Source organism: Electrophorus electricus, chromosome 13 (assembly GCF_041902795.1).
Source record: "Electrophorus electricus isolate QZ-2024a chromosome 13, ASM4190279v1, whole genome shotgun sequence".
NCBI classification, from domain to species: Eukaryota; Metazoa; Chordata; class Actinopteri; order Gymnotiformes; family Gymnotidae; genus Electrophorus; species Electrophorus electricus.
Genome location: NC_137509.1, coordinates 23325542 through 23340767, shown reverse-complemented (window position 1 = coordinate 23340767; position 15226 = coordinate 23325542). Strand labels below are relative to the sequence as shown.

General features: G+C 35.3%; 17 pseudogenes; all 17 read right to left on the bottom strand.

The window, feature by feature from the left end:
• Positions 1-469: 469 nt before the first annotated feature.
• LOC145643701 (5S ribosomal RNA) lies at positions 470-588 on the bottom strand (annotated as a pseudogene).
• Positions 589-1816: 1228 nt separating this feature from the next.
• LOC145643700 (5S ribosomal RNA) lies at positions 1817-1935 on the bottom strand (annotated as a pseudogene).
• A 1229-nt stretch (positions 1936-3164) lies between these two features.
• On the bottom strand, positions 3165-3283 carry LOC145643699 (5S ribosomal RNA; annotated as a pseudogene).
• A 1229-nt stretch (positions 3284-4512) lies between these two features.
• Positions 4513-4631, bottom strand: LOC145643698 (5S ribosomal RNA; annotated as a pseudogene).
• Positions 4632-5202: 571 nt separating this feature from the next.
• On the bottom strand, positions 5203-5321 carry LOC145644605 (5S ribosomal RNA; annotated as a pseudogene).
• A 792-nt stretch (positions 5322-6113) lies between these two features.
• LOC145643697 (5S ribosomal RNA) lies at positions 6114-6232 on the bottom strand (annotated as a pseudogene).
• Positions 6233-6803: 571 nt separating this feature from the next.
• LOC145643695 (5S ribosomal RNA) lies at positions 6804-6922 on the bottom strand (annotated as a pseudogene).
• Positions 6923-7493: 571 nt separating this feature from the next.
• Positions 7494-7612, bottom strand: LOC145644116 (5S ribosomal RNA; annotated as a pseudogene).
• Positions 7613-8623: 1011 nt separating this feature from the next.
• On the bottom strand, positions 8624-8742 carry LOC145650608 (5S ribosomal RNA; annotated as a pseudogene).
• Positions 8743-9313: 571 nt separating this feature from the next.
• Positions 9314-9432, bottom strand: LOC145645987 (5S ribosomal RNA; annotated as a pseudogene).
• A 793-nt stretch (positions 9433-10225) lies between these two features.
• On the bottom strand, positions 10226-10344 carry LOC145650478 (5S ribosomal RNA; annotated as a pseudogene).
• Positions 10345-10696: 352 nt separating this feature from the next.
• LOC145650024 (5S ribosomal RNA) lies at positions 10697-10815 on the bottom strand (annotated as a pseudogene).
• A 567-nt stretch (positions 10816-11382) lies between these two features.
• Positions 11383-11501, bottom strand: LOC145648729 (5S ribosomal RNA; annotated as a pseudogene).
• A 791-nt stretch (positions 11502-12292) lies between these two features.
• Positions 12293-12411, bottom strand: LOC145650534 (5S ribosomal RNA; annotated as a pseudogene).
• Positions 12412-12979: 568 nt separating this feature from the next.
• Positions 12980-13098, bottom strand: LOC145648963 (5S ribosomal RNA; annotated as a pseudogene).
• Positions 13099-13665: 567 nt separating this feature from the next.
• Positions 13666-13784, bottom strand: LOC145647757 (5S ribosomal RNA; annotated as a pseudogene).
• A 791-nt stretch (positions 13785-14575) lies between these two features.
• Positions 14576-14694, bottom strand: LOC145649166 (5S ribosomal RNA; annotated as a pseudogene).
• Between the last annotated feature and the right edge of the window lie 532 nt (positions 14695-15226).

Here is a 15226-nt window from a genome sequence, read left to right as displayed (position 1 = left end):
TTGAACATAAATTAAAGGGATGCAATAAAATCTTACAGCACCTGCTATTCCCTGGTACTAAAAGATTTCTATTTAATCTGTACACTTCACATACAAGCATGTCAGTTGCAGATTAAATTAAAGTGATGCAACAAAAATTTACAGCATTTGCTATTCCCAGGTGCTAACAGATAGTTTTTTTTTAATTAATCACTGCACTTCACATCCTAGCATGTCATCTTGAAAGTAAATTAAAGTGATGCAAGAGAAGCTTACAGCATCTCGTAGTCCAAGGTGCTAACAGATAGTTTTTTGATGAATCACTGCACTTCACATTCAGGCATGTGAGTTGGAGAGTAAATGAAAGTGATGCAAAAAAAACTTACAGCATCTGCTATTCCCAGGTGCTAACAGATAGTTTTTTTTATTAATCACTGCACTTCACATTTGAGCATGTCAGCTTGAAAGTAAATTAAAGTGATGCAAGAAAAGCTTACAGCACCTGGTATTCCTAGATAGGGTCCCACCTCAGTACTATCCAGGCCCAAACTTGTTTCGCTTCCAAGGTCAGATGAGACTGGTCGTTCTCAAGCTGGTGTGGCCGTAAGCCTTAAACACTTACTCAAATTGCCTAATCATAGCAAATATGATCAAAGACCAATCTGACAATTTTTTTAATTAATCCCTGCACTTGACATTCTAGAATGTTATCTTGAAAGTAAATTAAAAATGCAATAAAAGCTTACAACATCTGGTATACGGAGGCACTAACAGACAGTTTTTTTATTAATCACTGCACTTCACATTCAAGCATGTCAGTTGGAGAGTAAATTAAAGTAATGCAATAAAAACTTACAGCATCTGCTATTCCCAGGTGCTAACAGATAGTTTGATTTAATTATTCACTGCACTTCAAATTTGAACATGATAGCTTGAACATAAATTAAAGGGATGCAATAAAATCTTACAGCACCTGCTATTCCCTGGTACTAAAAGATTTCTATTTAATCTGTACACTTCACATACAAGCATGTCAGTTGCAGATTAAATTAAAGTGATGCAACAAAAACTTACAGCATCTGCTATTCCCAGGTGCTAACAGATAGTTTGATTTAATTATTCACTGTACTTCAAATTTGAACATGATAGCTTGAACATAAATTAAAGGGATGCAATAAAATCTTACAGCACCTGCTATTCCCTGGTACTAAAAGATTTCTATTTAATCTGTACACTTCACATACAAGCATGTCAGTTGCAGATTAAATTAAAGTGATGCAACAAAAACTTACAGCATCTGCTATTCCCAGGTGCTAACAGATAGTTTGATTTAATTATTCACTGTACTTCAAATTTGAACATGATAGCTTGAACATAAATTAAAGGGATGCAATAAAATCTTACAGCACCTGCTATTCCCTGGTACTAAAAGATTTCTATTTAATCTGTACACTTCACATACAAGCATGTCAGTTGCAGATTAAATTAAAGTGATGCAACAAAAACTTACAGCATTTGCTATTCCCAGGTGCTAACAGATAGTTTTTTTTTAATTAATCACTGCACTTCACATCCTAGCATGTCATCTTGAAAGTAAATTAAAGTGATGCAAGAGAAGCTTACAGCATCTCGTAGTCCAAGGTGCTAACAGATAGTTTTTTGATGAATCACTGCACTTCACATTCAGGCATGTGAGTTGGAGAGTAAATGAAAGTGATGCAAAAAAAACTTACAGCATCTGCTATTCCCAGGTGCTAATAGATAGTTTTTTTTATTAATCACTGCACTTCACATTTGAGCATGTCAGCTTGAAAGTAAATTAAAGTGATGCAAGAAAAGCTTACAGCACCTGGTATTCCTAGATAGGGTCCCACCTCAGTACTATCCAGGCCCAAACTTGTTTCGCTTCCAAGGTCAGATGAGACTGGTCGTTCTCAAGCTGGTGTGGCCGTAAGCCTTAAACACTTACTCAAATTGCCTAATCATAGCAAATATGATCAAAGACCAATCTGACAATTTTTTTAATTAATCCCTGCACTTGACATTCTAGAATGTTATCTTGAAAGTAAATTAAATGATGCAATAAAAGCTTACAACATCTGGTATACGGAGGCACTAACAGACAGTTTTTTTATTAATCACTGCACTTCACATTCAAGCATGTCAGTTGGAGAGTAAATTAAAGTGATGCAATAAAAACTTACAGCATCTGCTATTCCCAGGTGCTAGCAGATATTTTGATTTAATTATTCACTGCACTTCAATAATGAACATGATAGCTTGAACATAAATTAAAGGTATGCAATAAAATCTTACAGCACCTGCTATTCCCTGGTACTAAAAGATTTCTATTTAATCTGTACACTTCACATACAAGCATGTCAGTTGCAGATTAAATTAAAGTGATGCAACAAAAACTTACAGCATCTGCTATTCCCAGGTGCTAACAGATAGTTTGATTTAATTATTCACTGTACTTCAAATTTGAACATGATAGCTTGAACATAAATTAAAGGGATGCAATAAAATCTTACAGCACCTGCTATTCCCTGGTACTAAAAGATTTCTATTTAATCTGTACACTTCACATACAAGCATGTCAGTTGCAGATTAAATTAAAGTGATGCAACAAAAATTTACAGCATCTGCTATTCCCAGGTGCTAACAGGTAGTTTGATTTAATTATTCACTGTACTTCAAATTTGAACATGATAGCTTGAACATAAATTAAAGGGATGCAATAAAATCTTACAGCACCTGCTATTCCCTGGTACTAAAAGATTTCTATTTAATCTGTACACTTCACATACAAGCATGTCAGTTGCAGATTAAATTAAAGTGATGCAACAAAAACTTACAGCATTTGCTATTCCCAGGTGCTAACAGATAGTTTTTTTTTAATTAATCACTGCACTTCACATCCTAGCATGTCATCTTGAAAGTAAATTAAAGTGATGCAAGAGAAGCTTACAGCATCTCGTAGTCCAAGGTGCTAACAGATAGTTTTTTGATGAATCACTGCACTTCACATTCAGGCATGTGAGTTGGAGAGTAAATGAAAGTGATGCAAAAAAAACTTACAGCATCTGCTATTCCCAGGTGCTAATAGATAGTTTTTTTTATTAATCACTGCACTTCACATTTGAGCATGTCAGCTTGAAAGTAAATTAAAGTGATGCAAGAAAAGCTTACAGCACCTGGTATTCCTAGATAGGGTCCCACCTCAGTACTATCCAGGCCCAAACTTGTTTCGCTTCCAAGGTCAGATGAGACTGGTCGTTCTCAAGCTGGTGTGGCCGTAAGCCTTAAACACTTACTCAAATTGCCTAATCATAGCAAATATGATCAAAGACCAATCTGACAATTTTTTTAATTAATCCCTGCACTTGACATTCTAGAATGTTATCTTGAAAGTAAATTAAATGATGCAATAAAAGCTTACAACATCTGGTATACGGAGGCACTAACAGACAGTTTTTTTATTAATCACTGCACTTCACATTCAAGCATGTCAGTTGGAGAGTAAATTAAAGTGATGCAATAAAAACTTACAGCATCTGCTATTCCCAGGTGCTAGCAGATATTTTGATTTAATTATTCACTGCACTTCAATAATGAACATGATAGCTTGAACATAAATTAAAGGTATGCAATAAAATCTTACAGCACCTGCTATTCCCTGGTACTAAAAGATTTCTATTTAATCTGTACACTTCACATACAAGCATGTCAGTTGCAGATTAAATTAAAGTGATGCAACAAAAACTTACAGCATCTGCTATTCCCAGGTGCTAACAGATAGTTTGATTTAATTATTCACTGTACTTCAAATTTGAACATGATAGCTTGAACATAAATTAAAGGGATGCAATAAAATCTTACAGCACCTGCTATTCCCTGGTACTAAAAGATTTCTATTTAATCTGTACACTTCACATACAAGCATGTCAGTTGCAGATTAAATTAAAGTGATGCAACAAAAATTTACAGCATCTGCTATTCCCAGGTGCTAACAGGTAGTTTGATTTAATTATTCACTGTACTTCAAATTTGAACATGATAGCTTGAACATAAATTAAAGGGATGCAATAAAATCTTACAGCACCTGCTATTCCCTGGTACTAAAAGATTTCTATTTAATCTGTACACTTCACATACAAGCATGTCAGTTGCAGATTAAATTAAAGTGATGCAACAAAAACTTACAGCATTTGCTATTCCCAGGTGCTAACAGATAGTTTTTTTTTAATTAATCACTGCACTTCACATCCTAGCATGTCATCTTGAAAGTAAATTAAAGTGATGCAAGAGAAGCTTACAGCATCTCGTAGTCCAAGGTGCTAACAGATAGTTTTTTGATGAATCACTGCACTTCACATTCAGGCATGTGAGTTGGAGAGTAAATGAAAGTGATGCAAAAAAAACTTACAGCATCTGCTATTCCCAGGTGCTAACAGATAGTTTTTTTTATTAATCACTGCACTTCACATTTGAGCATGTCAGCTTGAAAGTAAATTAAAGTGATGCAAGAAAAGCTTACAGCACCTGGTATTCCTAGATAGGGTCCCACCTCAGTACTATCCAGGCCCAAACTTGTTTCGCTTCCAAGGTCAGATGAGACTGGTCGTTCTCAAGCTGGTGTGGCCGTAAGCCTTAAACACTTACTCAAATTGCCTAATCATAGCAAATATGATCAAAGACCAATCTGACAATTTTTTTAATTAATCCCTGCACTTGACATTCTAGAATGTTATCTTGAAAGTAAATTAAATGATGCAATAAAAGCTTACAACATCTGGTATACGGAGGCACTAACAGACAGTTTTTTTATTAATCACTGCACTTCACATTCAAGCATGTCAGTTGGAGAGTAAATTAAAGTGATGCAATAAAAACTTACAGCATCTGCTATTCCCAGGTGCTAGCAGATATTTTGATTTAATTATTCACTGCACTTCAATAATGAACATGATAGCTTGAACATAAATTAAAGGTATGCAATAAAATCTTACAGCACCTGCTATTCCCTGGTACTAAAAGATTTCTATTTAATCTGTACACTTCACATACAAGCATGTCAGTTGCAGATTAAATTAAAGTGATGCAACAAAAACTTACAGCATCTGCAATTCCCAGGTGCTAACAGATAGTTTTTTTTAATTAATTACTGCACTTCACATCCTAACATGTCATCTTGAAAGTAAATTAAAGTGATGCAAGAAAAGCTTACAGCACCTGGTATTCCTAGATAGGGTCCCACCTCAGTACTATCCAGGCCCAAACTTGTTTCGCTTCCAAGGTCAGATGAGACTGGTCGTTCTCAAGCTGGTGTAGCCATAAGCCTTAAACACTTACTCTAATTGCCTAATCATAGCAAATATGATCAAAGACCAATCTGACATTTTTTTTTATTAATCCCTGCACTTGACATTCTAGAATGTTATCTTGAAAGTAAATTAAATGATGCAATAAAAGCTTACAACATCTGGTATACGGAGGCACTAACAGACAGTTTTTTTATTAATCACTGCACTTCACATTCAAGCATGTCAGTTGGAGAGTAAATTAAAGTGATGCAATAAAAACTTACAGCATCTGCTATTCCCAGGTGCTAGCAGATATTTTGATTTAATTATTCACTGCACTTCAATAATGAACATGATAGCTTGAAAATAAATTAAAGGGATGCAATAAAATCTTACAGCACCTGCTATTCCCTGGTACTAAAATATTTCTATTTAATCTGTACACTTCACATACAAGCATGTCAGTTGCAGATTAAATTAAAGTGATGCAACAAAAACTTACAGCATTTGCTATTCCCATGTGCTAACAGATAGTTTTTTTTAATTAAACACTGCACTTCACATCCTAGCATGTCATCTTGAAAGTAAATTAAAGTGATGCAAGAGAAGCTTACAGCATCTCGTAGTCCAAGGTGCTAACAGATAGTTTTTTGATGAATCACTGCACTTCACATACAGGCATGTGAGTTGGAGAGTAAATGAAAGTGATGCAAAAAAAACTTACAGCATCTGCTATTCCCAGGTGCTAACAGATAGTTTTTTTTATTAATCACTGCACTTCACATTTGAGCATGTCAGCTTGAAAGTAAATTAAAGTGATGCAAGAAAAGCTTACAGCACCTGGTATTCCTAGATAGGGTCCCACCTCAGTACTATCCAGGCCCAAACTTGTTTCGCTTCCAAGGTCAGATGAGACTGGTCGTTCTCAAGCTGGTGTGGCCGTAAGCCTTAAACACTTACTCTAATTGCCTAATCATAGCAAATATGATCAAAGACCAATCTGACAATTTTTTTTATTAATCCCTGCACTTGACATTCTAGAATGGTATCTTGAATGTAAATTAAATGATGCAATAAAAGCTTACAACATCTGGTATACGGAGGCACTAACAGACAGTTTTTTTATTAATCACTGCACTTCACATTCAAGCATGTCAGTTGGAGAGTAAATTAAAGTGATGCAATAAAAACTTACAGCATCTGCTATTCCCAGGTGCTAGCAGATATTTTGATTTAATTATTCACTGCACTTCAATAATGAACATGATAGCTTGAACATAAATTAAAGGTATGCAATAAAATCTTACAGCACCTGCTATTCCCTGGTACTAAAAGATTTCTATTTAATCTGTACACTTCACATACAAGCATGTCAGTTGCAGATTAAATTAAAGTGATGCAACAAAAACTTACAGCATCTGCAATTCCCAGGTGCTAACAGATAGTTTTTTTTAATTAATTACTGCACTTCACATCCTAACATGTCATCTTGAAAGTAAATTAAAGTGATGCAAGAAAAGCTTACAGCACCTGGTATTCCTAGATAGGGTCCCACCTCAGTACTATCCAGGCCCAAACTTGTTTCGCTTCCAAGGTCAGATGAGACTGGTCGTTCTCAAGCTGGTGTGGCCGTAAGCCTTAAACACTTACTCCAATTGCCTAATCATAGCAAATATGATCAAAGACCAATCTGACAATTTTTTTTATTAATCCCTGCACTTGACATTCTAGAATGTTATCTTGAAAGTAAATTAAATGATGCAATAAAAGCTTACAACATCTGGTATACGGAGGCACTAACAGACAGTTTTTTTATTAATCACTGCACTTCACATTCAAGCATGTCAGTTGGAGAGTAAATTAAAGTGATGCAATAAAAACTTACAGCATCTGCTATTCCCAGGTGCTAGCAGATATTTTGATTTAATTATTCACTGCACTTCAATAATGAACATGATAGCTTGAACATAAATTAAAGGTATGCAATATAATCTTACAGCACCTGCTATTCCCTGGTACTAAAATATTTCTATTTAATCTGTACACTTCACATACAAGCATGTCAGTTGCAGATTAAATGAAAGTGATGCAAAAAAAACTTACAGCATCTGCTATTCCCAGGTGCTAACAGATAGTTTTTTTTTATTAATCACTGCACTTCACATTTGAGCATGTCAGCTTGAAAGTAAATTAAAGTGATGCAAGAAAAGCTTACAGCACCTGGTATTCCTAGATAGGGTCCCACCTCAGTACTATCCAGGCCCAAACTTGTTTCGCTTCCAAGGTCAGATGAGACTGGTCGTTCTCAAGCTGGTGTGGCCATAAGCCTTAAACACTTACTCTAATTGCCTAATCATAGCAAATATGATCAAAGACCAATCTGACAATTTTTTTTATTAATCCCTGCACTTGACATTCTAGAATGTTATCTTGAAAGTAAATTAAATGATGCAATAAAAGCTTACAACATCTGGTATACGGAGGCACTAACAGACAGTTTTTTTATTAATCACTGCACTTCACATTCAAGCATGTCAGATGGAGAGTAAATTAAAGTGATGCAATAAAAACTTACAGCATCTGCTATTCCCAGGTGCTAGCAGATATTTTGATTTAATTATTCACTGCACTTCAATAATGAACATGATAGCTTGAAAATAAATTAAAGGGATGCAATAAAATCTTACAGCACCTGCTATTCCCTGGTACTAAAATATTTCTATTTAATCTGTACACTTCACATACAAGCATGTCAGTTGCAGATTAAATTAAAGTGATGCAAAAAAAACTTACAGCATCTGCTATTCCCAGGTGCTAACAGATAGTTTGAGTTAATTATTCACTGCACTTCAAATTTGAACATGATAGCTTGAACATAAATTAAAGGGATGCAATACAATCTTACAGCACCTGCTATTCCCTGGTACTAAAATATTTCTATTTAATCTGTACACTTCACATACAAGCTTGTCAGTTGCAGATTAAAGTAAAGTGATGCAACAAAAACTTACAGCATCTGCTATTCCCAGGTGCTAACAGATAGTTTTTTTTTAATTAATCACTGCACTTCACATCCTAGCATGTCATCTTAAAAGTAAATTAAAGTGATGCAAGAGAAGCTTACAGCATATCGTAGTCCAAGCTGCTAACAGATAGTTTTTTGATGAATCACTGCACTTCACATTCAGGCATGTGAGTTGGAGAGTAAATGAAAGTGATGCAAAAAAAACTTACAGCATCTGCTATTCCCAGGTGCTAACAGATTTTTTTTTTTATTAATCACTGCACTTCACATTTGAGCATGTCAGCTTGAAAGTAATTTAAAGTGATGCAAGAAAAGCTTACAGCACCTGGTATTCCTAGGTAGGGTCCCACCTCAGTACTATCCAGGCCCAAACTTGCCAAGCTTCCAAGGTCAGATGAGATTGGGCGTTCTCAAGCTGGTGTGGCCGTAAGCCTTAAACAATTACTCAAATTGCCTAATCATAGCAAATATGATCAAAGACCAATCTGACAATTTTTTTAATTAATCCCTGCACTTTACATTCTAGAATGTTATCTTGAAAGTAAATTAAATGATGCAATAAAAGCTTACAACATCTGGTATACGGTGGCACTAACAGACAGTTTTTTTTATTAAACACTGCACTTCACATTCAAGCATGTCAGTTGGAGAGTAAATTAAAGTGATGCAATAAAAACTTACAGCATCTGCTATTCCCAGGTGCTAACAGATAGTTTGATTTAATTATTCACTGCACTTCAAATTTGAACATGATAGCTTGAACATAAATTAAAGGGATGCAATAAAATCTTACAGCACCTTCTATTCCCTGGTACTAAAAGATTTCTATTTAATCTGTACACTTCACATACAAGCATGTCAGTTGCAGATTAAATTAAAGTGATGCAACAAAAACTTACAGCATCTGCTATTCCCAGGTGCTAACAGATAGTTTTTTTTATTAATCACTGCACTTCACATTTGAGCATGTTAGCTTGAAAGTCATTTAAAGTGATGCAAGAAAAGCTTACAGCATCTGGTATTCCTAGGTAGGGTCCCACCTCAGTACTATCCAGGCCCAAACTTGCTTAGCTTCAAAAGTAAGACGAGATTGGGCGTTCTCAAGCTGGTGTGGCCGTAAGCCTTAAACAATTACGCAAATTGCCTAATCATAGCAAATATGATCAAAGACCAATCTGACAATTTTTTTAATTAATCCCTGCACTTTACATTCTAGAATGTTATCTTGAAAGTAAATTAAATGATGCAATAAAACCTTACAACATCTGGTATACTGTGGCACTAACAGACAGTTTTTTTATTAAACACTGCACTTCACATTCAAGCATGTCAGTTGGAGAGTAAATTAAAGTGATGCAATAAAAACTTACAGCATCTGCTATTACCAGGTGCTAACAGATAGTTTGATTTAATTATTCACTGCACTTCAAATTTGAACATGATAGCTTGAACATAAATTAAAGGGATGCAATAAAATCTTACAGCACCTGCTCTTCCCTGGTACTAAAAGATTTCTATTTAATCTGTACACTTCACATACAAGCATGTCAGTTGCAGATTAAATTAAAGTGATGCAACAAAACCTTACAGCATCTGCTATTCCCAGGTGCTAACAGATAGTTTTATTTTAATTAATCACTGCACTTCGCATCCTAACATGTCATTTTGAAAGTTAATTAAAGTGATGCAAGAGAATCTTACAGCATCTCGTAGTCCAAGGTGCTAACAGATAGTTTTTTGATGAATCACTGCACTTCACATTCAGGCATGTGAGTTGGAGAGTAAATGAAAGTGATGCAAAAAAAACTTACAGCATCTGCTATTCCCAGGTGCTAACAGATAGTTTTTTTTATTAATCACTGCACTTCACATTTGAGCATGTCAGCTTGAAAGTAATTTAAAGTGATGCAAGAAAAGCTTACAGCACCTGGTATTCCTAGGTAGGGTGCCACCTCAGTACTATCCAGGCCCAAACTTGTTTAGCTTCCAAGGTCAGACGAGATTGGGCGTTCTCAAGCTGGTGTGGCCGTAAGTCTTAAACAATTACTCAAATTGCCTAATCATAGCAAATATGATCAAAGACCAATCTGATATTTTTTTTAATTAATCCCTGCACTTTACATTCTAGAATGTTATCTTGAAAGTAAATTAAATGATGCAATAAAAGCTTACAACATCTGGTATACGGTGGCACTAACAGACAGTTTTTTTATTAAACACTGCACTTCACATTCAAGCATGTCAGTTGGAGAGTAAATGAAAGTGATGCAAAAAAAACTTACAGCATCTGCTATTCCCAGGTGCTAACAGATAGTTTTTTTTATTAATCACTGCACTTCACATTTGAGCATGTCAGCTTGAAAGTAATTTAAAGTGATGCAAGAAAAGCTTACAGCACCTGGTATTCCTAGGTAGGGTCCCACCTCAGTACTATCCAGGCCCAAACTTGCTTAGTTTCCAAGGTCAGAGGAGATTGGGCGTTCTCAAGCTGGTGTGGCCGTAAGCCTTAAACAATTACGCAAATTGCCTAATCATAGCAAATATGATCAAAGACCAATCTGACAATTTTTTTAATTAATCCCTGCACTTTACATTCTAGAATGTTATCTTGAAAGTAAATTAAATGATGCAATAAAAGCTTACATCTGGTATACGGTGGCACTAACAGACAGTTTTTTTATTAAACACTGCACTTCACATTCAAGCATGTCAGTTGGAGAGTAAATTAAAGTGATGCAATAAAAACTTACAGCATCTGCTATTCCCAGGTGCTAACAGATAGTTTGATTTAATTATTCACTGCACTTCAAATTTGAACATGATAGCTTGAAAATAAATTAAAGGGATGCAATAAAATCTTACAGCACCTGCTATTCCCTGGTACTAAAAGATTTCTATTTAATCTGTAAACTTCACATACAAGCATGTCAGTTGCAGATTAAATTAAAGTGATGCAACAAAAACTTACAGCATCTGCTATTCCCAGGTGCTAACAGATAGTTTTTTATATTAATCACTGCACTTCACATTTGAGCATGTCAGCTTGAAAGTAATTTAAAGTGATGCAAGAAAAGCTTACAGCACCTGGTATTCCTAGGTAGGGTCCCACCTCAGTACTATCCAGGCCCAAACTTGCTTAGCTTCCCAGGTCAGATGAGATTGGGCGTTCTCAAGCTGGTGTGGCCGTAAGCCTTAAACGATTACTCAAATTGCCTAATCATAGCAAATATGATCAAAGACCAATCTGACATTTTTTTTTAATTAATCCCTGCACTTTACATTCTAGAATGTTATCTTGAAAGTAAATTAAATGATGCAATAAAAGCTTACAACATCTGGTATACGGTGGCACTAACAGACAGTTTTTTTATTAAACACTGCACTTCACATTCAAGCATGTCAGTTGGAGAGTAAATTAAAGTGATGCAATAAAAACTTACAGCATCTGCTATTCCCAGGTGCTAACAGATAGTTTGATTTAATTATTCACTGCACTTCAAATTTGAACATGATAGCTTGAACATAAATTAAAGGGATGCAATAAAATCTTACAGCACCTGCTCTTCCCTGGTACTAAAAGATTTCTATTTAATCTGTACACTTCACATACAAGCATGTCAGTTGCAGATTAAATTAAAGTGATGCAACAAAAACTTACAGCATCTGCTATTCCCAGGTGCTAACAGATAGTTTTTTTAATTAATCACTGACTTCACATCCTAACATGTCATTTTGAAAGTAAATTAAAGTGATGCAAGAGAAGCTTACAGCATCTCGTAGTCCAAGGTGCTAACAGATAGTTTTTTGATGAATCACTGCACTTCACATTCAGGCATGTGAGTTGGAGAGTAAATGAAAGTGATGCAAAAAAAACTTACAGCATCTGCTATTCCCAGGTGCTAACAGATAGTTTTTTTTATTAATCACTGCACTTCACATTTGAGCATGTCAGCTTGAAAGTAATTTAAAGTGATGCAAGAAAAGCTTACAGCACCTGGTATTCCTAGGTAGGGTCCCACCTCAGTACTATCCAGGCCCAAACTTGCTTAGCTTCCAAGGTCAGACAAGATTGGGCGTTCTCAAGCTGGTGTGGCCATAAGTCTTAAACAATTACTCTAATTGCCTAATCATAGCAAATATGATCAAAGACCAATCTGACAATTTTTTTAATTAATCCCTGCACTTTACATTCTAGAATGTTATCTTGAAAGTAAATTAAATGATGCAATAAAAGCTTACATCTGGTATACGGTGGCACTAACAGACAGTTTTTTTATTAAACAATGCACTTCACATTCAAGCATGTCAGTTGGAGAGTAAATGAAAGTGATGCAATAAAAACTTACAGCATCTGCTATTCCCAGGTGCTAACAGATAGTTTGATTTAATTATTCACTGCACTTCAAATTTGAACATGATAGCTTGAAAATAAATTAAAGGGATGCAATAAAATCTTACAGCACCTGCTATTCCCTGGTACTAAAAGATTTCTATTTAATCTGTAAACTTCACATACAAGCATGTCAGTTGCAGATTAAATGAAAGTGATGCAAAAAAAACTTACAGCATCTGCTATTCCCAGGTGCTAACAGATAGTTTTTTTTAATTAATCACTGCACTTCACATTTGAGCATGTCAGCTTGAAAGTAATTTAAAGTGATGCAAGAAAAGCTTACAGCACCTGGTATTCCTAGGTAGGGTCCCACCTCAGTACTATCCAGGCCCAAACTTGCTTAGCTTCCAAGGTCAGAGGAGATTGGGCGTTCTCAAGATGGTGTGGCCGTAAGCTTTAAACAATTACGCAAATTGCCTAATCATAGCAAATATGATCAAAGACCAATCTGACAATTTTTTTAATTAATCCCTGCACTTTACATTCTAGAATGTTATCTTGAAAGTAAATTAAATGATGCAATAAAAGCTTACATCTGGTATACGGTGGCACTAACAGACAGTTTTTTTATTAAACACTGCACTTCACATTCAAGCATGTCAGTTGGAGAGTAAATTAAAGTGATGCAATAAAAACTTACAGCATCTGCTATTCCCAGGTGCTAACAGATAGTTTGATTTAATTATTCACTGCACTTCAAATTTGAACATGATAGCTTGAAAATAAATTAAAGGGATGCAATAAAATCTTACAGCACCTGCTATTCCCTGGTACTAAAAGATTTCTATTTAATCTGTAAACTTCACATACAAGCATGTCAGTTGCAGATTAAATTAAAGTGATGCAACAAAAACTTACAGCATCTGCTATTCCCAGGTGCTAACAGATAGTTTTTTTTATTAATCACTGCACTTCACATTTGAGCATGTCAGCTTGAAAGTAATTTAAAGTGATGCAAGAAAAGCTTACAGCACCTGGTATTCCTAGGTAGGGTCCCACCTCAGTACTATCCAGGCCCAAACTTACTTAGCTTCCAAGGTCAGATGAGATTGGGCGTTCTCAAGCTGGTGTGGCCGTAAGCCTTAAACGATTACTCAAATTGCCTAATCATAGCAAATATGATCAAAGACCAATCTGACATTTTTTTTTAATTAATCCCTGCACTTTACATTCTAGAATGTTATCTTGAAAGTAAATTAAATGATGCAATAAAAGCTTACAACATCTGGTATACGGTGGCACTAACAGACAGTTTTTTTATTAAACACTGCACTTCACATTCAAGCATGTCAGTTGGAGAGTAAATTAAAGTGATGCAACAAAAACTTACAGCATCTGCTATTCCCAGGTGCTAACAGATAGTTTGATTTAATTATTCACTGCACTTCAAATTTGAACATGATAGCTTGAAAATAAATTAAAGGGATGCAATAAAATCTTACAGCACCTGCTATTCCCTGGTACTAAAAGATTTCTATTTAATCTGTACACTTAACATACAAGCATGTCAGTTGCAGATTAAATTAAAGTGATGCAACAAAAACTTACAGCATCTGCTATTCCCAGGTGCTAACAGATAGTTTTTTTAATTAATCACTGACTTCACATCCTAACATGTCATTTTGAAAGTAAATTAAAGTGATGCAAGAGAAGCTTACAGCATCTCGTAGTCCAAGGTGCTAACAGATAGTTTTTTGATGAATCACTGCACTTCACATTCAGGCATGTGAGTTGGAGAGTAAATGAAAGTGATGCAAAAAAAACTTACAGCATCTGCTATTCCCAGGTGCTAACAGATAGTTTTTTTTATTAATCACTGCACTTCACATTTGAGCATGTCAGCTTGAAAGTAATTTAAAGTGATGCAAGAAAAGCTTACAGCACCTGGTATTCCTAGGTAGGGTCCCACCTCAGTACTATCCAGGCCCAAACTTGCTTAGCTTCCAAGGTCAGACGAGATTGGGCGTTCTCAAGCTGGTGTGGCCATAAGTCTTAAACAATTACTCTAATTGCCTAATCATAGCAAATATGATCAAAGACCAATCTGACAATTTTTTTAATTAATCCCTGCACTTTACATTCTAGAATGTTATCTTGAAAGTAAATTAAATGATGCAATAAAAGCTTACATCTGGTATACGGTGGCACTAACAGACAGTTTTTTTATTAAACAATGCACTTCACATTCAAGCATGTCAGTTGGAGAGTAAATGAAAGTGATGCAATAAAAACTTACAGCATCTGCTATTCCCAGGTGCTAACAGATAGTTTGATTTAATAATTCACTGCACTTCAAATTTGAACATGATAGCTTGAAAATAAATTAAAGGGATGCAATAAAATCTTACAGCACCTGCTATTCCCTGGTACTAAAAGATTTCTATTTAATCTGTAAACTTCACATACAAGCATGTCAGTTGCAGATTAAATGAAAGTGATGCAAAAAAAACTTACAGCATCTGCTATTCCCAGGTGCTAACAGATAGTTTTTTTTAATTAATCACTGCACTTCACATTTGAGCA